This window comes from Pongo pygmaeus, chromosome 21 (assembly GCF_028885625.2).
Source record: "Pongo pygmaeus isolate AG05252 chromosome 21, NHGRI_mPonPyg2-v2.0_pri, whole genome shotgun sequence".
NCBI lineage: Eukaryota > Metazoa > Chordata > Mammalia > Primates > Hominidae > Pongo > Pongo pygmaeus.
Genome location: NC_072394.2, coordinates 34,698,371 through 34,726,054, shown reverse-complemented (window position 1 = coordinate 34,726,054; position 27,684 = coordinate 34,698,371). Strand labels below are relative to the sequence as shown.

General features: G+C 45.9%; 1 protein-coding gene across 4 annotated transcripts in view; it reads right to left on the bottom strand.

Moving 5' to 3' along the window:
* The window catches only part of KIF3B (kinesin family member 3B), a 60,244-nt gene extending 33,472 nt beyond the window's left edge, over nucleotides 1-26,772 (bottom strand). Inside the window, exon 1 of one of the 4 annotated variants that reach the window (XM_054467018.2) lies at nucleotides 26,617-26,772. The gene's annotated coding sequence lies outside the window, so the exon portion shown is untranslated. Of the gene's footprint in view, nucleotides 1-25,860; nucleotides 25,899-26,616 lie in introns of those variants that run through there. The other 3 variants (XM_054467016.2, XM_054467012.2, XM_054467015.2) reach the window with 3 other exon arrangements.
* Between the last annotated feature and the right edge of the window lie 912 nt (nucleotides 26,773-27,684).

The window sequence follows — 27,684 nt, the reverse complement described above, 5'->3', positions numbered from 1 at the left end:
TCCCAGCACTTTGGGAGGCCGAGGCAGGCGGATCACAAGATCAGGAGATGGAGACCACTCTGGCTAACACGGCGAAACCCCGTCTCTACTTAAAAAATACAAAAAAAAAGTAGCCAGGCGTGGTGGTGGGCGACTGCAGTCCTAGCTACTCGGGAGGCTGAGGCAGGAGAATGGTGTGAACCTGGGAGGTGGAGCTTGCAGTGAGTGGAGATCGCGCCACTGCACTCCAGCCCAGGCGACAGAGTGAGACTGTCTCAAAAAAAAAATTTACATTTAAAAAATATAGCTGGGTGTGGTAGAATATACCTGTAGTCCCAGCTTCTTGGGAGGCTGAGGCAGTAGGATACCTTGAGTTCAGGAGTTGGAGGTTGTAGTGAGCTATAATAGCACTATTGCACTCCAACCTGGGTGACAGAGGGAGACACTATCTGTAAACGAAACAAAACAAAACAGGCCAAGTGTGGTGGCTCTCACCTATAACCCCAGTACTTTGGGAGGCCAAGGCAGGAGGATCGCCTTAGCCCAGGAGTTGGAGACCAGCCTGGGAACAGAAGGAGACCCCATCTTTAAAAATTAGCCAGGCATGATGACACATGCCTATAGTCCCAGCTACTCGGGAGGCTGAGGCAGGAGGATTGCTTAAGCCCAGGAGGTTAAGACTGCAGCAAGTCATGATCACACCACTGCACTCCAGGCTGAGTCAGAGGAAGACCCTGTCCCAAAAAACAAACAAAAAAATCTAGAAACAACCTAGACATCCATTTATAGGGGAATTGAATAATAAAATATGGTATATTCATATTATAGACAATATGGCTGGGTGTGGTGGTTCATGCCTATAATCCCAGCACTTTGGGAGGCTGAGGCAGGAGGATCATCTGAGGTCAGGAGTTTGAAACCACCCTGGCCAACATGGCGAAACCCTCTCTCTACTAAAAAATTCAAAAATTAGCAGGACATGCTGGGATGCGCCTGTAATTCCAGCTACTCAGGAAGCTGAGGCACGAGAATCACTTGAACCCAGGAGTCGGAGGTTGCAAGCGAGCTGGGATTGCGCTACTGTGCTCCAGCCTGGGTGACAAAGCGAGACTCTGCCTCAAAAATAAATAAACAAATAAATGAATAAATAAATTATATATATATATATATATACACACACCATTCAGTAGTTACAAGTTATAAGGAATAAATTAGAGCAGAGGTCAGCAAATTACAGTCCAGGATACAAATCTGGCCCAGAGCCTGGTTTTGTAAACAAAGTTATATTAGAACAGCAATATTCTTTAGTTTACATATTATCTACTGCTGCATTAACTATAGAGGAGAATAGAGTTGAGTAGTTGCAATAGAGACAATATGGACTACAATACTAAAATATTTACTATCTGGCCTTTTACAGAAAGTGTTTGCCAATCTCTGAATTAGGGTTACATATTTAACATGGATAAATAAATAGGCTGAGTGAGAAACAAAGCTGCAGGGTGACAGTCATGATTAGGAATTTACAAAAAAATACAGTGCTCATGGATTTGCATTTATGTATGTATAAGTATTAAAAAGTGGGATAGGATGGGTGCAGTGGCTCACACCTCTGTAACTGCAGCACTTTGGTAGGCTGAGGTAGGAGGATCACTTGAGTTCAGAAGTTTGAGACCATCCAGGGCAACAGAGCAAGACCCTATTTCTATAAGAAATGAAAATTAGCCCAGCGTGGTGGCCTACTACCTATAGCTACTCCAGAAAGGTGGAAGGATCACTTGAGCCCAGGAGGTGGAGGTTACAGTGAGTCATGATTGTACCACTGCACTCCAGAGTGAGACCCTGTCTCTGAAGAAGGGAAGGGGAAGAGAGGGGAGAGGAGGGGAGGGGAGGGGAGATAGAAGGATATATAACAATTTATGATAGTGGCTGCCCAAACTGGGCAATGGGAAGTATGGATAATGGGAGTAGAGATGGGAAGGATATCTCAACTTTATCTGTAATATTTTATCCCTTCTCTTAAAAAACAAAACAGAGGAAGGTTTCAAGCTTTATAACATTTCCCTTACTTTGTTGATTCTATTTCTTATATTATTCTCTGAATTTTTGTTTTGTTTGTTTTTTGAGATAGAGTCTCACTCTGTCACCCAGGCTGGAGTACAGTGGCGCAATCACAGCTCACTGCAACCTCCGCCTCCCAGGCGATTTTCCGCCTCAGCCTCCTGAGTAGCTGGGATTACAGGCTCAGGCCGCCATGCACAATTAATTGTTTTATCTGTTTGTAGAGCTGGGTTTTTGCCATGTTGGCCAGGCTGGTCTCAAACTCCCAGCCTCAAGTGACCCACCCACCCTGGACTTCCAAAGTGCTGGGATTACTGCTATGACATTGCACCAGGCCTGAATTTTTTTTTTAATTCAAAAAAACAACAATTTTTTTTTTTTTTTTGAGACGGAGTTTCACTCTTGTTGCCCAGGCTGGAGTGCAATGACATGATCTTGGCTCACTGCAACCTCCGCCTCCCAAGTTCAAGCGATTCTCCTGCCTTAGCCTCCCAAGTAGCTGGGATTGCAGGAATGCGCCACCTTGCCCGGCTAATTTTGTATTTTTTTAAGTAGAGATAGGGTTTCTCCATGTTGGTCAGGCTGGTCTCAAACTCTTGACCTCAGGTGATCTGCCCGCCTCAGCCTCCCAAAGTGCTGGAATTACAGGCGTGAACCACACACAGCACACGGCCTAACAATTTCATATTTAAAAAAAAAAAATTTTCCACTTTTCTGGAAACATGGGAATATCTGACAGCCCTTGACCTGAACCCCAAGTGGCAGCAATAGGAATCCTCCCCAACCCCACTATCTCCTGTTTCACATCTAGCATGCTTTGCTCATTTATACTTCCTGGCTGGCTCTTGTAGACATCTCTGTCTATGACCAAATTCATGTATGTATGATTCGATTAAGAAAGGCCCAACATACTAGCCCATCTTTTTAAATGCCATTTGCCGAGGCTCTGTAATGACATAGAAAATGCTTATCATAAATGAAAAAGCAGTTTACAAAACTGAATCACTGCATGCAATCACAATTATATAAAAATAAAGACACACGTAAAAACATCAATAGTGGTCAACCTTGGGTAATAGTATAGGTGATTTCCCCTGCTCTTTCAACATTTCTGTATTTTCCAAATTCTCTTTAATGAGCATGTGGTATCTCCAAATGGGAAAAAAATAGAGGTCTGGCAATTCCCCAGGAACAACCCTGCAAGGAGGTGCAACCTGTGGGCACACAGAGTGCATACTAATGCACCTCGAATCAATGCATTCCAAAGCAATGTCCTCTAAGATCAGATCAGGCAACCACCTGCCAACTGCCTGGACCAGGGTTCAAATACTCAGAGTATCTGAAATGCAGCCCAAGCCAAAGATCACATGAGCCATCAGAAAAGCATTGCAACACTCGAGCAACAAGTAAAAGCGACTCCCTGCTAAGCAGCCTAAACCAATTCCCTGGACAGGCGTCTCCCGGGGGAAGCAGCTGTTTTTACTCTGTATCCACTTCATCACCATCAACACTACTCCTTTTTATAATTATTTCTAATTGTTTTTGAAGTATCAGGACTCTGTGTTTGCAATCCCTGAACCACACCATGAAAGCAAGTCCAATTCTAGGTCTCTGGTTCCTATGATGGCCAGTTTCACAAAGGGAGTTACACACTTTTTAAAACAAGGAGGTTATCCATCTTGGGTTGAAAAATAACACCACTGTCCTGCAGAGCTTTTAAAAAGACATTTTATACATATTGAGAAAACGGTTCTACATTTGCTTATATGTGCATAAAATATATCTGAAAGAATTCACAAGAACCATATAACAATTGCCAGATAACAACACTGGCTTTCCCTAAAAGAGCTGGGTGGATGAGGGCCAAAAGTAGAAGAGAAACTTTTCTTTATATACCCTTTTTCTTTCTTCAGACCGAGTTTCACTCTGTCACCCAGGCTGGAGTGCTGTGGTGCAATCTTGGCTCACTGCAACCTCTGCCTCCCGTTAAAGTGATTCTTGTGCCTCAGCCTCCCGAGTAGCTGGGATGGCAGGCACTCATCATCACACCAAGCTAATTTTTGTATTTTTAGTAGAGACAGGGTTTCGCCATGGCCAGGCTGTTCTTGAACTCCCGGCCTCAGGTGATCCGCCCACCTCAGCCTCCCAAAGTGTGTATACCCTTTAATACCTCTTGAGTTTTGAATCATGTAAATATATTACTTAGTCAAAAAATAAAATAAAATCAAGGGGAAAGAGAGAGATGGAAAGGCTTTGTGAAATTAAACAAATATACAGGGGTTACTCATTTTTCCCATTTTATCTATCCATTTGTGCTGACCACCATGGATATAAGATAATAAAAATGGGCCGGGTGTGGTGGCTCACACCTGTAATCTCAGCACTTTGGGAGGCCGAGGCGGGTGGATCACAAGGTCAAGAGATCGAGACCATCCTGGCCAACATGGTGAAACCCCGTCTCTACTACAAGTACAAAACTTAGCCAGGCTCGGTGGCAGGCAGTTGTAGTCTCAGCTACTCGGGAGGCTGAGGCAGAAGAATCACTCAAACCCGGGAGGTGGAGGTTGCAGTGAGCTGAGATCATGCCACTGCACTCCAGCCCAGGCGACAGTGCGAGATTCCGTCTCAATTAAAAAAAAAGAAAAAAGATAATAAAAATGTTTTTATTGATAAATGAGGGGACCTACTAGGGGACCTAAATTTGGGACCTACTTATCCCAAATTTATGATGAAGCTTTGTAAAACAGTTTCTATTAGGTCCACAGCACTGGAATTTTTAACTTTCTAACGTAAATGTAGCAAGTCATGCAGTGTCAGCTCTAAAAAGCATTTAGAGCACAGACATCAAATAAGAAACTAATGAAATATATTCTGTTGTTATTACAGCCATTATTTATAAACATAAGGTCGGCCAGGCGTGGTGGCTCACGCCTGTAATCCCAGCACTTCGGGAGGCCGAGGCGGGTGGATCACGAGCTCAGGAGATCGAGACCATCCTGGCTAACACGGTGAAACCCCGTCTCTACTAAAAACACAAAAAACTTAGCTGGGCATGGTGGCGGGCGCCTGTACTCCCAGCTACTCAGGAGGCTGAGGCAAGAGAATGGTGTGAACCTGGGAGGCGGAGCTTGCAGTGAGCTGAGATCGCACCACTGCACTCCAGCCTGGGCGACAGAGCGAGATTGTCTTAAAAGAAAAAAAAAAAGTGGGGGAGGGGGGTGTCACCTTTTTTGTAAGCCAAACAGTTGTGTGAACTGTCTAAAAAGTTTCAAAATGTCCCTTACAGAAAGAACATATAAGAGCCACAGCATCTCAAATTGGCACAACATACTTGAGGGCAGTCAGGCAATCAGTACCAAAACTCTAAATGTGAATACTCTCTTGAAACAGCAATTCCATTTCTTGGAATTATTTTAAGGACATAATTGAGTAACTAAATACATGTGCAACGATGTAATACACATTTGTGTTTGTCACACCACCACCTCTAAGCACTTAAATGCTCATCAATAAGGGAGTGGTTAGATTATGGCATATCTCTACAATGGGAAACTATGAAGTCATTAAAAATGGCAGCAAACCTTTAGGTATTTAGATATGGGCAATATTCAAGACATATTGTTGAGTGAAGAAAAAGGCTACTAAACAGAATTACTATGATACAGTTAATGTTTACGTGTACAGGCACATGTGCAGATGCAGATTTGGGGAACACAGAGTAAAGACATTGTTAAAAGCATGAGCTAAGGTGTTCAGCAGGTCTGGCTTTGAATTTCTGCTCTGCCATTTACTAGCTATAAAATCTCAAGAAACTAAGTCACAGTTTCTTCTTCTACCAAGTACGGTTAATAGCAATATCTCCCTTAAAGGACTGTTCTGAGGATTAAATAAACTAATGAATGTTAAATGCTTAGCTTTTAACATTGAAAAGTACTAATAAATACTCACGAAATGCAGGTAATATTGACCTCTAGGGTGGTGCGCCTGCAGGTTATTTTTTTGCTTTCTTTGTATTTTTTGATAGGTGCATGTATTTTGATTTTTATAATTAAGGTGGGGGAAGCAATAAAACAATGTTTTCTTTGGAGAAAAGTCCAGAACTTTGATTTCAGCTTAAATGTCTGAAGAAGACACGCTAGTTCTCTGGAAAGAAACCTAAAAAGGTCACAGTCAAGTAACAAGGACAATAAATGCCTGCCCTGAATTCAAACTGGCGCCATGTACTCTCTGTCATTTGATGACACAAACAGGCAAACAAAGCATTTATTTAGGTAGGGAAAGAAGAAAAGAAACTCTTTTTGGCATTCAATTGTAAAATATTCATAAAATACATTCAAAAAATATATCCAAGTCTGTTGGACAACACCTACTATTCAGAATCAACGCAGTTCTTGGGTTTTATTGTATTCAATAGTCACAACTCACAGTATACCAACAGCTTAATGTGAGTCCTCTTTTAATCCTCAAAATCACCTTGGGAGGAAGGCAGGCATTAGCCTCATTTAAAGAATAAGGATCAGAGACTCAGGGAAATTAATTTGCCCAAGGTTACACAACAATTAAGTGGAAGAGTCAGGATTCAAAACCAGATTTGCCTTATTTTAAAACCCATATATAAACCCATACATTTTTAAAACACCTGATATATATGCATATATACATGTGTATGTCTATGCAAAGATTCAAGCAATTCAAGCTGCACAGAGTGTACAGTGAACATGTAAATCTTCCTAACATATCTGCACTGCTCCTTCATCTTCATCTTTTTTTTTTTTAAACCTTTTTAACTCAAGTAGCAGTATACTATATACCACTGCACTTCTTCCTATATAAATCTTGGAGAACTCCTTCTCCCCGCCCCCAACTCATTTTGTGTTGTTTTCTTTGTTTGTTTTTTTGAGACAGATTCTTGCTCTGCACTCCAGGCTGGAGTGCAGTGGCATGATGTCGGCTTGCCACAGCCTCAACCTCCTGGGCTCAGGTAGTCTTCCCACTTCAACCTCCTCAGTAGCTGGGACTACAGGTACATGCCACCAAACCTGGCTAATTTTGTTTTTATTTTTTGTAGAGACAAATGTCTCACTATGTTGCCCAGGCTGGTCCCCAGGCTGGTCTCAAACTCCTGGCTCAAGTGATCCTTCCGTCTCTCAGCCTCCCAAAGTATGGGATTACAGGCATCAGACACCATGCCTAGCTGCTTCTTTTTCCTTTCTTTTCTGTCTTACTTCCTTTCATTCATTCACTCATTTATTTTGAGACAGAGTCTCAGTTGCCCAGGCTGGAGTGCAGTGGCACAATCACAGCTCACTGCAACGTCAACCTCCTGGGGTCAAGCAATCTTCCCACCTCAGACTCCCAAGTAGCTGGGACTATAAGCACACCCCACCACATCCAACTAATTTTTTATTTTTTGTAGAGATGGGGTTTTGCCATGTTGGCCAGGCTGGTCTCGAACTCCTGACCTCAGGTGTTCCGCCCGCCTTGGCCTCCCAAAATGCTGGAATTACAGTCGTGAGCCACTGCGCCCAGCCAAAAAACGTCTTTGATCAGTCAGTCCCTTATTGAGGGGCCTTCTGATTGTTCCTGGTCATTTGCTACTGCAAACAGTACTGCAGTGGCTATACTGAACATATATACCTTTAGGGTAAGTGGGAGTAGTTGGTAGGATCCACTCCCAGAGGTAGGACTGTTGTACACATTCTATTGTTTTTTAAGAGTCAAGGTCTTCACTTTCTGTTGTTTTTTAAGAGCCAAGGTCTTGCTCTGTTGCCCAGGCTGGAGTGCAGTGGCAGAATCTCAGCTTACTGCAGCCTCGAACTCCTTGCTCAAGCAATCGTCCCACCTCAGCCTCCAGAGTAGCTGGGACTGCAGACATGCGCCACTGCACCCGACTTATTATTATTTTTTTTTTCTATTTTTAGTAGAGACGGGGTTTCACTGTGTTGGCCAGGCTGGTCTCAAACTCCTGACCTCAAGTGATCCACCCGCCTCAGCCTCCCAAAGTGCTGGGATTACAGGCATGAGCCACCATGCCTGGACTAATTTTTTAAATTGTTTGTAGAGGGGGCGGGTCCTGCTTTGTTGCACAGGCTGGTCTCAAACTCTTGGCTTCATGTGATTCTCCCACTTAGGCCTCCCAAAGTGCTGGTATTACAGGTCTACCATGTAATACCAGCCACCATGGTGAGCCACTATGTCCAGCTCCTTTTTTGATCTTGATTCAAACAAACCAACTGTTAAGAAATGTACAAGGACCAAGCTAGGTAGTTCACCACCCATAATTCCAGCACTTTGGGAGGCCGAGGCAGGAGGATCACTTGAGCCTAGGAGTTCAAGACCAGCTTGAACAAGATGGCAAGACCCTGTCTCTACAAAAAAATTTTTAAAAATTAGCCGGGTGCAGTGGTATACGCCTGTGGCCCCAGCTACTCAGGAGGCTAAGTTGCGAGGATCACTTGAGCCCAGGAGTTTGCTTGAGCCGCCTAGGAGCTTGAGGCAGCAGTGAGCTCTGATTGCACTACTGCACTCAAGCCTGGGTGATACAGTGAGACCCTGTCTCAAGAAAAAAAAAAATGAGGCTGGGCGCGGTGGCTCACGTCTGTAATCCCAGCACTTTGGGAGGCCGAGGAGGGCGCATCACTTGAGGTCAGGAGTTCAAGACTAGCCTAGCCAACATAGTGAAACCCTGTCTCTACTAAAAATATAAAAATTAGTTGGGTGTGGTGCATGCATGTCTGTAATCCCAGCTACTTGGGAGGCTGAGGCAGGAGAATTGCTTGAACCCGGGAGGCAGAGATTGCAGTGGACCTAGATCGCACCACTGCACTCCAGCCTGGGTGACAGAGCGAGACTCTGTCTCAAAAAAAAAAAAAAAAAAAAAGTATAAGACAATCAAGGAAATTGGAACACTGGATATGAGACAATGTAAGAAATTATTTTTATGTGTAAAAAAATGTTATTATTTTAAAAAGAAAGTTCTTATCCTCTAGAGATAGACAAGAATATTTTCAGAAAAAGTTATATGCCATCTGGGATCTTTTTCAGGGGTGGGGGTGCATGGAAGGTTATAGGTAAAATAGGATTGCCAAGTGCTGAGAACTGCTGGAGGTGGGTAATGGGTTCATGATTCATTACATTATTCTAGTTTTATGCATAATTGGGATTTTCCAAATGAAAAAAAAAATCACCCTCTAACCAATGGCTTATCATTTAAAATTTTTTTAAAATTACAGTAAAAAAACCCCACATAATATAAAATGTACCCTCTTAATCATTTTAAGTTCAGTAGTGTTAACTATATTCACATTGTTGTATAACACATTTCTAGAACTTTTTCATCTTACAAAACTGAAACTTTATAACCACTGAACAATTCCTCATTTCCCCCTCTCCTTAGCCCCTGGTAACCATGTTTCCATGATTTTGTCTACTCTAGCTACCTCAGATAAGTGGAATCATAACAGTATTTGTCCTTTTGTGACTGGCTTATTTCACTCAGCACAATGCCCTAAAGGTTCATCAATACTAAAGCATGTGTCAGAACTTCCTTCTTTTTTAAGGCTGAATAATATTCCATTCCATGTATGCACTATATATATATATATATAAATTATATATATATAAATATATATATAAATTATATATATATATAAATTATATATAAAAATATATTTTTTATATATAAATATATATAAATATATATCTAAATTATATATAAATATATATATATAAATAATATATATAAATATATATAAAAAATTATATATATAAATATATATATAAATTATATATATAAATATATATAAATTTTTTTTTTTGAGACACAGTCTCGCTCTGACACCCAGGCTGGAGTGCAGTGGCGCAATCAAAGCTCACTGCATCCTTGAACTCCTAGGCTCAAGCAATCCTCCCACCTCAGCCTTTTGAGTAGCTGAGACTACAGGTACGTGCCACCATACTCAGCTAATTTATTATTATTATTATTTGTTATAGAAACAAGGTCTCACTATATTGCCCAGGCTGGTCTGGAACTCCTGGGTTCAAGCAATCCTTCCACCTTGGCCTCCCAAAGTGCTGGGATTACAGGCGTGAGCCATCGCGCCTGGCCTGTACCACATATTCTTTATCCATTTATCTGTTAACGGACATTTGGGCTGCTTCTACCTCTTGGCTATTGTGAATAATACTATGGGCAGAGGGCCATAGCAAAACCTGTATTTAACAGGCAGAGGTAGCCTGAATAGCCAAAAAGAGATTCAGACACACCTGGGACTGAAACCCAGCTCTATCATTCCTAGTTTTGTTTGTTTTTGAGATGGAGTCTTGCTGTCACCCAGGCTGCAGTGTAGTGGCGCGATCTCGGCTCACTGCAACTTCCACCTCCCAGGTTCAAGCGATTCTCCTGCCTCAGCTTCCCAAGCAGCTGGGATTACAGGCGCCTGCCACCACGCACAGCTAACTTTTGTATTTTTAGTAGAGCTTAGGTTTCACTATGTTGGCCAGACTGGTCTCGAATTCCTGACCTCAGGTGTTCTACCTGCCTCGGCCTCCTAAAGTGCTGGGACCCACTGTGCCCAGCCTATCGTTCGTAGTTCTGAGGCTCTGTGAAAGTTTCTTACCCCTCGGAGCTGATTTCCTCATTTGTAAAATGGGAATATCACTAACACCTGCTGCTTGGGGCCGTGTAAGGACTAGAAGAAGACAGGCAGCAAGCGTCTGGCCCACAAGTGGTAACTCTGCCCTGACCCAATTTGCAGGAGAAAAAAAACAGAGACTTAGACAGGGAAGTAACATGGCACACTGAGTTAATAAGTGGCAAAGCAAGCTGAAACCAGGTCCACCTGGCTCCAAAGTCCATGGCCTTTCTTCCACACCAGCATGTCCTAAATGTCAATAACCCGATTGTTTCTTCACAATTTTCGCCATGTCTATCATCACCTGTACTATTATTTACTTAATGTTTTTTCTTTAAATCTACTTTTCTTAACACAAAGTTTATTTTAAAAAGAAACTTTATATAACTACCATGAATGGAAAATCAGTATCACTTGTTATAAATAGAAAGTAACTGTGAAAATAAATATAAGAACAGACAACAATGTTACTAAATTCTAGCTAAATACTGTAGCTTATCTGAGGCCTGAGGCTTGATCGCCATTGGTTTGAAAGGGAGCTTAACAACTGTTAAGAAACAGACTAGGGGCCTAGCGTGGTGGCTCCTACCTGTAGTCCCAGCCCTTTGGGAGGCCAAGGCAGGTGGATCACGAGGTCAGGTGTTCAAGACCAGCATGGCTAAGATGGTGAAACCCCGTCTTTACTAAAAATACAAAAATTAGCTGGGCATGGTGGCAGGCGCCTGTAATCCCAGCTACTCAGGAGGCTGAAGCAGAGAACTGCTTGAACCCAGGAGGCAGAGGTTGCAGTGAGCCAAGATCGTGCCACTGTACTGCAGCCTGGGTGACTGAGACTCCATTTCAAAAAAAAAAAAAAAAAAAAAAAACCAGACTAGTACCAAACAAATACAGTATTCTTCTTGACACAGTCAGAAGAACCAAGAGAGAGTTTTAAAGGGAATAGCTCTCACCACTGCATTCAACATAATTTAGGATGTTGTGTTTGAGTGTTACCCAAACTCTCCTCCTATTCCACCTGGTTCAGCTCTGCAGAATATAAGGACCCACTCGGACCCCCTGAATCAGAATCTTGTCTTATCAAGATTCATGCCTACACATGCTACCTTCATAGTAAACAGTTTCCAAAGTTGATCCAACAGAATTTCCCATAAATCACAGGATTTATTTTATTAATATGATGAGTTAAATGCTTTTTGAAAAATCCCTCTTCAAAAGTCCATCAGAACCGTCTTGGCTCATTGTCCAATGTTATAATGATATGCTTGCTCTCACAGTTCATACAGTGCACATCACTTGAACCCAGGAGGCGGAGGTTGCAGTGAGCTGAGATTGCGCCACTGCACTCCAGCCTAGGCGACAGAGTGAGACTCCAATGCTGTACATAAAATGTTTCCAGTTAATGGTGCCAATAAACAGCCTATTCAGAGAATGAAGCGTTGAAATGACAAAGGCCTATGTTCTGGGTCCTACTCACAGGGGGTTCTTCATCAGAAAGAAAAATGGATAAAGAGAAGACACAAAAGAAGGTAACAAAAACTATTACATCAAAAAAATACTTCATGATATGTAAAATATATCTAAATAAAGTTGGTTTTTTGTTTCTTTGGAGAAAGGATCTCATTCACTGTGTCACCCAGGCTGGAATGCAGTAGCGCAATCATGGCTCACCGTAGCCTTGAACTCCTGGGCTTGAACTTGCCTCAGCTTCCCGAGTAGTTGGGAGTACAGGTGCAAGCCACTGCACCCAGGTAAATTTTTATATGTTTTGTATAGATGGGGTCTCACTATGTTGCCCAGGCTGGTCTCAAACTTCTGGCCTCAAGCAATCTTCCCACTTAGGCCTCCCAAAGCGCTGGGATTACAGGAATGAGCCACCACAACCAGCTAAAGCTGTTTTTTAAAGATACTTTTAGGCCAGGCGCAGTGGCTCACGCCTGTAATCCCAGCACTGTGGGAGGCCAAGATGGGCAGATCTCAAGGTCAGGGGTTCAAGACCAGCCTGACCAACATGGTGAAACCCTGTCTCTACTAAAAATACCACAATTAGCTGGGTGTGGTGGTGTGCACCTGTAATACCAGGTACTCAGGAGGTTGAGGCATGAGAATCACTTGAAACCAGGAGGCGGAGGTTGCAGTGAGCTGAGATTGCACCACTGCACTCTAGCCTACGTGACAGAGTGAGACTCCATCTCAAAAAAAAAAAAAAAGATACTTTTAGAGGATCCTAAGAAGGGAAATGTACAGTTCTCTGTTAGAATATTTTAAAGTTCAAACTTTTCACAAACCACTTATTTAGAATTGTTCTCTTATGAGGCTGAGAGAGGAGATATTCTGTATAACGCATTATATGTGATTATAAAAAGGTGGAAACAACTTCAACGCTCAATGCCAGGGAAAGTGTACTAATGTATAGTAATAACTACTAAATACAAAAACATAGCAAGGCGTAGTGGCTCACACTTGTAGTCTCAGCACTTTAGGAGGCTGAGGCAGGAGCATCGCTTGAGGCCAGGAGTTTGAGACCAGCCTGAGCAACATAGTGAGATCCTGCCTCTATGAAAAATTTAAAAATTAGCCACGAGTGGTGGCACGCACCTGTGGCCCTGGCTGCTTAGGAAGCTGAGGTGGAAGGACCACTTGAGCCCAGGAGTTGGAGGTTATGGTGAGCTATGATCATTCCACAGCATTCCAGCCTGGGCAACAGAGCAACACCCTATCTTAAAAATAAATAAATAACAAAAAAAATAGATTTCCCTGGTGGCTCACACTTGTAATCTGAGCACTTTGGGAGGCCAAGGCAGGAGGATCGCTTGAGCCTAGGAGTTTGAGACCAGCCTGAGCAACATAGTGAGACCCTGTATCTACAAAAACAAAATAAAATAAAAATTGAAATAAGTACAAAAATATGGAAAAATGGTTATGAAATAATGTTAAGTGAACATTTCCAAATAGAAAATGGGAAATACACTTTGAATACAACTTTCTAAAAATATATCTGCAAGTAGTCAAGTAAGCTAAAACCTGAGTTAGGATACCATCACCATGGGTAAATTCCCCAACCAAATTGTAATTCTGTCTGTCTTTTCAGCTTTAGGTTAACACTGCCATGTTAAAAACATTATTTAAGGGGGGTTGCCTTTGTAATTTAAAATTTTTAACATTAAAAGACCTAGTTTAAAGAAATCATCAGCAGTGCAGACAAAGGTTTACACAAAATAATCATCATTAAGATGTTCTCTGAAGCATTACTCATAACATTTAAACATTGAAAATAGCCTAAATAACAACAATGGAGGAAACAGGTGAGAACTGCAAGCCTATGAGATAAAATGTATTTAGGAATACATTTGTATTTGGACAGTAAAATGTTAACAGTAGTTATTTCTCGGTGGTGGATCTTAAAGTCAGCCTTATTTAATCTGTTCAGTATTTTCCTCATTTTTTTCCTCAATGGAAATTTATTATTTTTATAATAGGAAAAAATTATATTTTTTTAAAAGGCTGACAATTGAAGAATAAGGAAAAACATTACATATATTTCTTAGGCTAGAGTCTAACTTATTATTGCAGATCTTGCAAAACCAGTAACTACTTCCACCAAGGACTATCTTCTTGTGGTTATCTTTAGGTAACTTGAACTGATATTTTATCTTACCTAGATGGAATCTTTTATGATTTGCCAGCTAGATTTTTTGCTTATGTTCTGAAATGTGTTACAAAGTAATGATTACTGTAGTCTGCTAAGCTGCTAGAGATTGTGCTATGAGCTTTTAGTTTCTGTTTAATTTATGTCACACACAAAAGGCCAAGCAAGCCCTTCCTGAAAGCACTGCTGAAGGTGATATGAAGGACTCCAGAGTGGTTAAGTCCCAAGCTCCCAATAATCTATGGCAATTTCTATTTCACTTGAACCCATTTCCATTTATAGACTATATTCAAGCATGACAAAATGCAAGTGCTGCAAATGTCTTGCCAAAAACTTTAAAAATAAAAGCCACACCCACCATGATTATCACTGGTTCCCTCTCTAATGCAAATTATGAGTTAAATAAATCAGCATGCTAAAGATAGATCTTCCTGTGTGAAGAGCTCAATGTCCGCAATCAGTGTGACAAAGTGAGAAGACACAATGTGTCACCATGATTAACTGAACCTTAAACATGAACATCCCAAGCTGCTGTGCAGATGTGTGCTGCTGATAAGATGAGCTGATTGTAATGCTCTCTGACTGCCAAGAAATACGCTCTAAAAGCCACACCCGAAAGGTCTGGGAGAAAGCCCAGTATGAAGTCACCAAGAAAGAACAAAATACCACCCAACTCAAGGTTCAGTCTCGTGGGCAGGGCTGGAAGGGCTTTGTGAAGAACTGTCCTATATCTTTATTTTACATATATATATATATGCGCAAGAGAGAGGCCTAGAGAGGTTGAGTCACTTGCTCCAAGTCACACAGCAAGTAGCAGAATTGATAGAATCCTGCCTTTACCCAGTTCCCACCATCCTTTCAGGTCAAAATTTCCTATAACGGCATAGTCCTTGACCAATAAATCTTTCTGAGAGTCTAGAAAGATAGGAGGTGTTGAAAGGAAAATAATGAGCCCACAGGGCAGAGAGAGAAAATTGAGGCAGAGTGAGATGGAATCTTTTAACAATTAGTTAGCGGGTGTTATATGGGACTTTATCCACTATCTTCTCACCCACTGTAGATATTTATCACCAGAATCAAGAAACAGCTTAGAGCTAAATGACTCAGAATACAAGCTCACAGTTCCTACCTGCTTCAGCTGTTCTGACCCTGAAGTTAGATCACTAAGAAGTGTGAGAGGTAGCTTATCTTACCAAATGAGATATCTGTTTGCGGCCTCATTGGTCAAGTAACTGACACCCATCTAGCTCAGAAGTTTTTCCCTTGATTTTCTCATTCTTTGAAGTCACTATTTTTTTTTTTTTTTTTTTTTGGTCATCATTTAAAATTAGTTATGCAGGTATGGAAGAGAAAGGCCTTTGACAAGACAGCTAAGATGTGGTCACTGCCCACCTGAAAAACAGATGAACACGCGAATGGTAGAAAGAGCAATAGACTTGGAGTCAGCAGATGTGGGGAAGTTACTGAACTTTTCTGAGCCTCTACTTTCCTCTTCTGGAAATCTGTGTTACAGGATTGCTGTGAGGTCTAAATCTAAATGAAACAACACGTGTAAAGTGCTTACAATAGTGCTTGGCTAATGTGTCTTAGCTACGACTATTACTTTCATTGTCATTATCATTGGTAAGTCTTAGTTTTGCTACTGATTACCTAGGTGAGAGCATCTCAAACTTTAACGTGCACAGGAAACATCCGGGATCTTGGTAAAAGGCAGGCTCTGATTTATTAGATCTAGGCCTTGTTATTGTTGTTGTTTTCTTCTTCTTCTGTTTTTAAAAATACAAATGAGGTCTCACTGTTTTGCCCAGGTTGTCTCAGACTCCTGGCCTCCAGTGATCCTCCTGCCTTGGCTGCCCAAAGTGCTGGGATTACAAGCGTGAGCCACTGCACCCAGCCTAGATTCTGCATTTCTCACAAGGTCCTGGGGACATGGTACGTCTGTCACAGAGAACACACTTTGAGCAGCAAGGATCTCCCTAACTCAGCACCTAGAAAATGCTTAATATTACTGACAAAAACAAGTGACCTCTCCACACCACAATGTCTTCATCTGTAAACCGGGGATAATATGCAGTCCAGATGATCTCAACTGACTGACAATTAGTAAACGAGAATGCACAGGAAAGAGCGTTGTAAACTGCGAAGTTATACAAAGAGCACTGGTGGCCAGGTGCAGTGGCTCATGCCTGTAATCCCAGCATTTCGGGAGGCCAAGGCAGGAAGATTGCTTGAAGCCAGGAGTTTGAGACTAGCCTGTAACATAGCAAGACCACATCTCTACAAAAAAAAAAAAAAATTTTTTTTTTTTTAATTATCTGGGTGTAGTGGCATGCACCTGTATGCCACTTGGATGGCTACTTGGATGGCTGAGGTGGGAGGATCGCTTGAGCCCAGGAGTTGGAGGTTACAATGAGCTATGACTGCACCACTGCACTCCAGCCTGGGCAACAAAGTAAGACCAAGTTTTCTAAAAAAATTAGTGGCTCATGCCTGTAATCCCAACACTTTGAGAGGCCAAGGTGAGTGGATCGCTTGTGGCCAAGACGCCTGGACAATATAGTAAGACCCGTCTCTACAAATTTCTTTTTTTTGAGATGGAGTCTCACTCTATCACCCAGGCTGGAGTGAAGTGGTACAATCTCAGGTCACTGCAACCTCCGCTTCCTAGGTTCAAGCGATTCTCCCACCTCAGCCTCCGAAGTAGCTGGGACTACAAGCATGCACCACCACACCCGACTAATTTTTGTATTTTTAGTAGAGATGGGGTTTCCCCATGTTGGCCAGGCTGGTCTCAAACTCCCGATCTCAGGTGATCCACGTGCCTAAGCCTCCCAAAGTGCTGAGATTACAGGTGTGAGTCACCATGCCTAGCCATCTACAGAATTTTTTTTTTTTTTTTTTTTGAGATCTCTAAGGTACCAACTCTTTATTCTGAAAACTGACCTATGAAGAGAAACACTCAAGCATTTATCCTGCCTTGAGAAACAAATTCTATTTTAGGATAACCAAATAGTTGATCAGGGAAAGCTCTTCTGGAAGAAAACTTCCAACTACAAATAGAAAGGAAATTACAGAATAAGAATATTATCATTTTGCATCTCTAAAGGATTACTACATGTACACAATAATCGATTGATGTTAAAACTATTAAATAAAAGAGTGATGAGTTTGGCTCACAGATGAGAGTATGAAGAAAAAAAAGAGTGACGGGAATATTTATAATAAGGCCGACAACATTTGACTCCAGTGATCAACTTTAACCCCTCTAATAGAGGCATATAATGTTTAGTTGTCTCACTTTCTATGAAGCAATAGGAAAAATACAGCACCAACTATGAAAAATTCCTATTTCTCCAAGCCATCCCCGCAAAAAAAGCACTGAACCAAGGGTCCACATATAAGCAGCCATGTGCAAGAAAGGAAAGGCAGGTGATAAAGGACTCTGTTAAATAACACCAAAAGGGTGCAATAAAGCTTCTGATGTTCCCATTTGGGCCAAGACAAGGGACAATTTGTAACAAATAAATGACACTAAAAAAAAGAGACCAAGAATTAACAGACTTAAGGATCACATTATCTAAACACAATCCTGGCTCAAAGAAAAATTACAAAATGACATGTATGAAACCATCAAGAAAATCTGAACACTAACTGGGTATTAGATGATATTCAGGGACTACTGTTGAATGTATTGGGAGTGATAATGAAATTGTGGTTATCCATTTTTCTTTTTTTTTTTTTTATTTTATTTTTTTTAATTTATGAAGTATTTATTGATGATTCTTGGGTGTTTCTCGGAGAGGAGGATATGGGAGGGTCATAGGATAATAGTGGAGAGAAGGTCAGGAGATAAACACATGAACAAAGGTCTCTGGTTTTCCTAGGCAGAGGACCCTGCGGCCTTCTGCAGTGTTTGTGCCCCTGGGTACTGGAGATTAGGGAGTGGTGATGACTCTTAAAGAGCATGCTGCCTTCAAGCATCTGTTTAACAAAGTACATCTTGCACCGCCCTTAATCCATTTAACCCTGAGTTGACACAGCATATGTTTCAGAGAGCATGGGGCTGGGGGAAAGGCCATAGATCAACAGCATCCCAAGGCAGAAGAATTTCTCCTAGTCAGAACAAAATGGAATCTCCTATGCCCACCCCTTTCTACACAGACACAGCAACAATCTGATCTCTCCTTCCTTTCCCCACACTTCCCCCCCTCTTCCTTTCAACAAAACCGCCATCGTCCTCATGGCCCGCTCCCGATGGTCGCTGTCTCTTCGGAGCTGTTGGGTACACCTCCCAGACAGGGCGGCCGGGCAGAGGCGCTCCTCGCTTCCCAGACGGGGCCGCCCGGGCAGAGGCGCTCCTCACTTCCCAGACGGGGCCGCCCGGGCAGAGGCGCTCCTCTCCTCCCAGACGGGGCGGCCGGGCAGAGGCGCTCCTCGCTTCCCAGACCGGGCCGCCCGGGCAGAGGCGCTCCTCACTTCCTCCCAGACCGGGTGGCAGCCGGGCAGAGGCGCTCCTCACCTCCCAGACGGGGCGGCCGGGCAGAGGCGCTCCTCACTTCCCAGAGGGGGCGGCCGGGCAGAGGCGCTCCTCACTTCCCAGACCGGGCGGCCGGGCAGAGGCGCTCCTCACTTCCCAGATGGGGCGGCCGGGCAGAGACGCTCCTCACTTCCTCCCAGACGGGGTGGCGGCCGGGCAGAGGCGCTCCTCACCTCCCAGACAGGGCGGCCGGGCAGAGGCGCTCCTCACTTCCCAGACTGGGCGGCCGGGCAGAGGCGCTCCTCACTTCCCAGACTGGGCGGCCGGGCAGAGGCGCTCCTCACTTCCCAGACTGGGCGGCCGGGCAGAGGCGCTCCTCACCTCCTAGACGGGGTGGCCAGGCAGAGGCGCTCCTCACTTCCCAGACGGTGTGGCGGCTGGGCAGAGGCGCTCCTCCCTTCCCAGATGGGGCAGCCAGGCAGAGGCGCTCCTCACTTCCTCCCAGACAGGGTGGCGGCCAGGCAGAGGCGCTCCTCACTTCCCAGAGGGGGCGGCCGGGCAGAGGTGCTCCTCACTTCCTCCCAGACGGGGTGGTGGCTGGGCAGAGGCACTCCTCACCTCCCAGACGGGGCGGCCGGGCAGAGGTGCTCCTCATCTCCCAGACGGGGCGGCCGGGCAGAGGTGCTCCTCACTTCCCCCCAGACGGGGTGACGGCCGGGCAGAGGCACTCCTCACCTCCCAGATGGGGCGGCCGGACAGAGGCGCTCCTCACTTCCCATACAGGGTGGCAGCCGGGCAGAGGTGCTCCTCACTTCCCAGATGGGGCAGCTGGGCAGAGGTGCTCCTCACTTCCTCCCAGACGGGGTGGCGGCCAGGCAGAGGCGCTCCTCACTTCCCAGACTGGGCGGCCGGGCAGAGGCGCTCCTCACTTCCCAGACTGGGCGGCCGGGCAGAGGCGCTCCTCACTTCCCAGACTGGGCGGCCGGGCAGAGGCGCTCCTCACCTCCTAGACGGGGTGGCCAGGCAGAGGCGCTCCTCACTTCCCCCCAGACGGGGTGGCGGCCAGGCAGAGGCGCTCCTCACTTCCCAGAGGGGGCGGCCAGGCAGAGGTGCTCCTCACTTCCTCCCAGACGGGGTGGCGGCTGGGCAGAGGCGCTCCTCACCTCCCAGACGGGGCGGCCGGGCAGAGGTGCTCCTCATCTCCCAGACGGGGCGGCCGGGCAGAGGTGCTCCTCACTTCCCCCCAGACGGGGTGACGGCCGGGCAGAGGCACTCCTCACCTCCCAGACGGGGCGGCCGGACAGAGGCGCTCCTCACTTCCCATACGGGGTGGCAGCCGGGCAGAGGCGCTCCTCACTTCCCAGATGGGGCAGCCGGGCAGAGGCGCTCCTCACTTCCTCCCAGATGGGGTGGCGGCCGGGCAGAGGCGCTCCTCACTTCCCAGATGGGGCGGCCGGGCAGAGGTGCTCCTCACTTCCTCCCAGACGGGGTGGCGGCCGGGCAGAGGCGCTCCTCACCTCCCAGACGGGGTGGCCGGGCAGAGGCGCTCCTCCCTTCCCAGACGGAGTGGCCAGGCAGAGGCGCTCCTCACCTCCCAGAGTGGGCGGCCAGGCAGAGGCGCTCCTCACTTCCCAGAGTGGGCGGCCGGGCAGAGGCGCTCCTCACTTCCCATAGGGAGTGGCAGCCAGGCAGAGGCGCTCCTCACTTCCCAGATGGGGCAGCTGGGCAGAGGTGCTCCTCACTTCCTCCCAGACGGGGTGGCGGCCAGGCAGAGGCGCTCCTCACTTCCCAGACGGGGCGGCCGGGCAGAGGCGCTCCTCACCTCCCAGACGGGGCAGCTGGGCAGAGGCGCTCCTCACCTCCCAGAAGGGGCGGCTGGGCAGAGGCGCTCCTCACTTCCCATATGGGGTGGCAGCCGGGCAGAGGCGCTCCTCACTTCCCAGACAGGGTGGTGGCCAGGCAGAGGCGCTCCTCACCTCCCCGATGGGGCAACCGGGCAGAGGCGCTCCTCACTTCCTCCCAGACGGGGTGGCGGCCAGGCAGAGGCGCTCCTCACCTCCCAGACGGGGCGGCCGGGAGTCTCGCTCTGTCACCCAGGCTGGAGTGCAGTGGTGCGATCTCAGCTCACCGCAACCACCACCTCCCGAGTTCAAGCGATTCTCTTGCCTCAGCCTCCTGAGTGGCTGGGATTACAGGTGCGCACCACCACGCCCAGCTAATTTTGTATTTTTAGTGGAGAAGGGGTTTCACCATGTTGGTCAGGCTGGTCTCAAACTCCTGACCTCGTGATCTGCCCGCCTCAGCCTCCCAAAGTGCTGGGATTACAGGCATGAGCCATCACACCCGGCCCAAAAACATTTTTTTTTTAATTAGCCAGGCATGACAGTACATGCCTGCAGTCCCAGCCACTCAGGAGACTGAGGTAGAAGGATCACTTGAGCCTAGGAGTTCAAGCCTGTGGGGGAGCCATGATCACACCACTGCATTTCAACCTGGGTGACAGAGGGAGTCCCTGTCTCCAAAATGAATAAATTTATTAAATTTAATTAAATAAACAAGTGGCAGTGATAAGACTATTAGTCTTACTATTCACAATGTTGAATGTACAACTCTGTAATGCCCAGATTTACAAGTACAGTTACTGGAATACATAACAATGAAGCTCGAATTCCCTTGCTTAGAAGAGATTCAAGAATCCTCTAGGAATTCTGGTAGAGTACAATAGGTTTTCCAGGGATTCTCAAGTCAAAAGCTCTGAAACTTTAGAACTGTCATTTGGTGACCAGGAAAGAACCACTTTGGCAGGGAGAATGTGGCCATTTGGGGCACCAAGTAAACTTCACTAGTGATTCCGCTCCCTCTTCCAGAGCTGGCCAGGCTCCCTCAGCCAAGATCCCGAGTCAGCACTGCAATGCCAAAAGCAAAAGACAGAAAGACAGATGGGTACTGCCCTGGCAAAGCCCACACCTGCCGCTCCACAGGCTGGCAAAGAGCCAGACTGTAGAAAGCAGGACTTTATTTATTTATTTATTTTGGTTCACAGTAGGAACTTCAAGCTTCAATCAGTTGCACCTGGCTAGCTTCTGCCTGCATAATCTGGGATTTCCTCCCCACAGACTATAAAGTAGGATGCTTATACCTTGTGCCTCCCCTCTACAGGGTTCAAAATAAACTATGAATAATTCTTCCTCATAGGGCCCCTTACCAAAAAGTCCTTTCATCATTTCAGAGGCAGATGGCATCTCTAACATCTACTTAATTGCTCAGGCCAAAAACCCAGGAGTCATCCTTATTCTCTCACCCTCATCCCGCCATCCTGCTGGTTCTACCTCCGAAACACATCCCCAATCCGTCCTCTTACCATCTCCACTGCCACCAACCTAGAAAGCCACTATCTTCTCTCACCTAACCTCCTAACTAGCCTCCTGGCTGCCACTCCTATGCCCTCTAAAATTCACTGCTGCAAACAGGCCAGAGTGATTTTTTTAAAAAACAAAAATAGATCATGCCACGTCCCTTCTCCAGAACCTCCAATGATTTCCACAGCTTTTAGAATAAAATCCCAACTCCTTACTCTAGCAGACAAGGTCCTGTATGATCTGAGTGCTCCCTACCACTTCCATCCCCTACATCCACCTACCTCCCCACTCTGCCTTCGACTCACCTGTCCCAGCCATTGTAAACCTTCTTGCAGTTTCTGGAACTTACCAAGCTTGTTGCCACCTCACAGCCTTTACCCTTGCTCTTCCTTCTGACATGTCTTCAGATGGCTGGCCCCTCCCTGGGAGCAAATCTCAGCAAAAATGTCACCACCCTAGCAAGGCCTTTTCTTTTTCTTTGTTTTGTTTTGTTTTGTTTTGTTTTTGAGACAGAGTCTCGCTCTGTTGCCCAGGCTGGAGTGCAATGGCGCAACCTCGGCTCACTGCAGCGTCTGCTTCCCAGGTTCAAGCAATTCTTGTGCCTCAGCCTCCTGAATAGCTGGGACTACAGGCACGTGCCACCACACCCAGCTAAGTTTTGTATTTTTAGTAGAGATGGGATTTCACCCCAGCACTTATTCCTTATCCAAATTCCCTTGTTCATTTATTGCTGTATTTTTCTGTTTGCTGCCAGTAGAATATAAGCTGCATGACAGCAAGGGACTCTGTACCTTTCTACCATGATATCTCCAGGCTAAAACAGAATTGACACATTCTAGGTGCTCAGGAAATACTGAATAAATACAATCCGAGGAGGATAGTGGTAAGTACACTGAATTTGAAGACAGAAGACTGGATTTCAACATGAAATGGGCCACTCAATAGCATCATGGCTTCTTGGCTTCCCTTCAGATTCCTCGACTATAAAACAGAGATCCTAATCTGCACCTTACCTTCCTTGAAGGGACACAGATAACATTAAATGAGTAAAAGCATGTGTAAGCAAGTGTAAGCATTTTTGTAAGCCATTAGGCACCATATTGTTATTGTCATGTATTGTTACTCTCTGTTACATAAGAGGCGGGTCTTTCTCAGGGACTTGCGAATTAATGGATGAAAAGGCTTAGGAAGCAATCTGAGGTTTCTAATCCAGGCACCTAACAGAAGTCTAGGGACACAACAAAACAGATTAGAATCAGTGGCTTTACTCTGCAGCCAGGGCAAACATAAGATATGAATTCATTTAAAGATGTCAAATGCAGTAATTTGCAAATTAAGCTCTGAGTTCCTTGAAAGATATGGAGATGGGATGGATCTCCACATCCTCCATGTGCCTAGCATAAGGGGATTTAGCAAATATTTACTGAATTGGGTGCTGAGCTACTAAACCTGATGTCCTACCATCAGCTTTCATCTTTTTTTTTTTTTTTTTTTTTTTTTGCGACGGAGTCTTGCTCTGTCGTCCAGGCTGGAGTGCAGTGGCACAATCTTGGCTCACTGCAAGCTCCACCTCCCCGGTTCATGCCATTCTCCTGCCTCAGCCTCCCGAGTAGCTGGGACTACAGGCACCCGCCACCACGCCCGGCTAATTTTTTTTTTTTTTTTTTTTTTTTTTAGTAGAGACGGGGTTTCACCGTGCTAGCCAGGATGGTCTCGATCTCCTGACCTCGTGATCCGCCCATCTTGGCCTCCCAAAGCTGGGATTACAGGCGTGAGCCACCATGCCTGGACAGCTTTACCTTTCTTTGCAACCCATTGTGGCACAAGATTACAGGTTCCTGGGGCAACTGTATAAAAATATCGACATTTATATAATGCCATGACGGCTAATGTTTCATGCTTGCAATGACATTATGGTTGACGGACCTGGTATTATCACATACTTTAATTTATTCTTTCACCAACCATTCATGGAAAATACAGTACAAGCATGTTAAACCCAAATAACGATAGCTAATGTTTACCAAATATGCTGGGCACTTCACATATATTAAGTTCAAATAAATCCTCAGAACAGCCATACATGATAATAAGGCCACAGGTAATAAGGCCTATTACTATCCCCATTCTACAGATGAGGAAACTACACCACCAAGGGGTTCAAAATGAACTACGAATAATTCTTCCTCACAGGGCCCCTTACCAAAAAGTCCTCTCATCATTTCAGAGGTACTGAGCATCATTTCAGAGGTAAAGTAGCACCTCTTTGCTCAGTAGCACACAGCTTGGAAGTGGCAGAGCCAAGATTTTAGCCCAGGTAGTCTGATCGCAAGCTTTTAACCACAACCGCGTAACAGCACTGAAAGGGCCTTCAGTATAATCTAGCCTAGTCCCCTCATTTTAACGAGGAGGGAATGAGGGACAGAGAAGCCCTCTTTTAAAGATTCCAGCTCTCAGGCTGGGCGCAGTGGCTCATACCTGTAATCCCAGTACTTTGTGAGGCCAAGGCAGGCGATCACCTGAGGTCGGGAGTTTGAGACCAGCCTGACCAATATGGAGAAACCCCATCTCCACTAAAAATACAAAATTAGCCAGGCGTGGTGGCACATGCCTGTAATCCCAGCTACTTGGGAGGCTGAGGCAGCAGAACTGCTTGAACCAGGGAGGTGGAGGTTGCGGTGAGCTGAGATGGCACCATTGCACTCCAGCCTGGGCAACAACAGCAAAACTCCGTCTCGGAAAAAAAAAAAAAAAAAAAAAAAGATTCCAACTATTTTCTGAGATCCTTACTCTGGGTGGTATCTATTTAAATAAAGCTTTACCTGAGATCTTGTTTCCTTGCCTTTTAACTTCTAGCCAGTTAAAAGTAACAAAAGAATACCCCTGTGGCCTTATAACAGCAACTGTTGCAAAATCAGAGGCAACAGTGAATGGGGGATAAAACACAGGATTTACCTAGAAACACGTCCACTTCCATTACTTAATAGATACAAGATTCTTAGGCAATGGCTGGGTGTGGTGGCTCACGCATGTAATCCCAGCACTTCGGGAGGCTGAGGCAGGCATATCACTTGAGGCCAGGAGTTCGAGACCAGCCTGGCCAACATGGCGAAACCTTGTCTCTACTGAAACTACAAAAATTAGTGGACGAGGTGGTGAACATCTGTAGTCCCAGCTACTCGGGAAGCTGAGGCAGGAGAATCGCTTGAACACAGGAGGCGGAAGTTGCAGTGAGCTGAGATCGCGCCACTGCACTCCAGCCTGGGCAACAGACTGAGACTCTGTCTCAAAAAAAAAAAAAAGGATTCTTAAGCAGGTCCTTCCCTTCACTTTTCTGAACCTCAGTTTCCTCATCCGCAAAATGAGGATGACAGCACCAGGCACCTGGCAAAGTCTACGTAAAGATTAAATGAAATAATATGCCTGGTAAAGTGCTTCTTAATCATATGCTTGTAAATAGTTATTACTGCTTTAAGCACTTCCCAAAGGACACAAAGATGTCTTTTTTCTTCTGGAAGGGTCAACGAAGCCCAAGTAGAAAATGAGACCATGACCCCAGCTATCTACAAGGGGTTGACCTCAAAGAGTTTCCCAGGACTACTTGTAGAAGTACCTCCCTTGCTCTGAGCAGAATGGAGAAGTAAAACTGGGGTTGGGGGTTGGCACTGCAGTAGGACTACCCATATGAGCTGGCACTCTACACACCTACACCTTACCTGTCCCAAAGTCATCTCCTCCTGGAAGTCTTGCCCTCCTACCCTAGACACCTCATAATAGCTGGTTGAGCACTTACTATGTGCCAAGCTACTTGACATACCCAGTCTCATTTATTTCCACAGTAGTCTATTATCTCATTTCACAGATAAGGAAAAGAAGACTCAGAGAAATTAACTTGCCCAGGGCCACACAGTTACTAAGTGGAAATGCCACGTCTCTAACTCACTCAGACTTCAAACTGACCTCTTGGTATCCTATGCTAGGGTGCCCTAAGAATTCTCCTTCTCCCCATTTAGGGCACTTTTCACATACACTTCTCATTACCTTAACCACTCTGAGCAGCAAGTGTTAGGACCCCATTGAATAAACAGGTCAACTAAGGCCAGAGAGGGGAAAAGACTTGCCCAAGGTCACACAGCAAGCCCGGGACAGCACCGAGGTTCGGACCCCAGGCTCTCGCTTCCCCGCCCTCCTCCCAAACTGGGGCCCTAACCACCGCCCCAGGGCCCCCAGGTGGGCTGCGACCCAAGGTGGCCGTGTCTGGGGGTCGGGCCGCGACCCAGCCAGGGGAAGGAGGGGCAAGGCCGTCTGGACTACCAGAGGATGCCCGGCAGGCAGGGCAGAGGATGCTCCGGCTCGCGGGACAGCAAAGCCAGGCGGAGGCGCGGGCGCACGTCGCAGGGAAAATCCCAGGCAGCCACAGGATCAGCCCTGCTCGGTGGGCGCCCGGCCCCTCCGACTCACCTGCGGCCCGAGCCGAAAGCGGGCGGCGGCGGCGGCGGCGGCGGCGGCGGCGGCGGGGGCGGCGAACCCCTGGCTCAGCCATTCCCCGCTGCCCCGGATGGGGAGAGACAGTGGCCGCTCACTTCCTTAGCAACCTGGCTCGGCGACCCACTTCCTTAGCAACCGGTGTCAATTTCAATAACTTTATTGGGACACGAGCAGCGGACAAGGAAAGCCGGCTGGCGGGGTCCGGGCGGGGTTTAGCTTGGTGCTGGCGCTTAGCGGGGACCCAACACACCTCGGTCTCCTCACCCACCTAAGCGGGGAGAGTGGCGCACAACGTGGCCTGACTCCATCCTCTGGTATCTCGTGCCTCAGTTTCCCATCTGTAAATGGAACACACGCGATTTCAGCCGCCGTTCAACCTTTCCTAAAAGCTTTCACATCCATTATCTGACTGGTGTCTCAAACTGCTACTGAGATAACTCCCATTTAGGGTGCCCCCAGTGACTCAATACGAACACCTGTAGGCATCCTTGTTGTATCTTTCCTGTCCTTCACCCAATCCAGTCAGTCACAACCGCCCCAGGCAAGGCCAGGCCACGCTCATCTCTAGCCTGCCTGAAATATCTGGTCTGTTTCCATTCTTTTGTCCAGCTCTGTCTGAACAATCCATTTTCCATAAGGTGGCCAGAGTAACTATTTAAAACAGATCATGAGGCCAGGTGCGGTGGCTCCCGCCTGTAATCCCAGCACTTTGGGAGGCTGAGGCAGGTGAATCACCTGAGGTCAGCAGTTTGAGACCAGCCTGGCCAACATGGCGAAACCCCTTCTCTAATAAAAATACAAAAAATTAGCCGGGCGTGGTGGCGCATGCCTGTAGTCCCAGCTACTCGTGAGGCTGAGGCAGGAGAATCGCTTGAACCGGGGAGGCGGAGGTTGCAGTGAGAGAGATGGCACCACTGCACTCCAGCCTGGGCGAAAAGAACGAAACTCTGTCTCAAATATAAAGATTTAAATAAATAAATAAATAAAACAGATCATGCCACTTTCTGGCTAATACTCGATTTAATGGAGTCTCATTGCTCT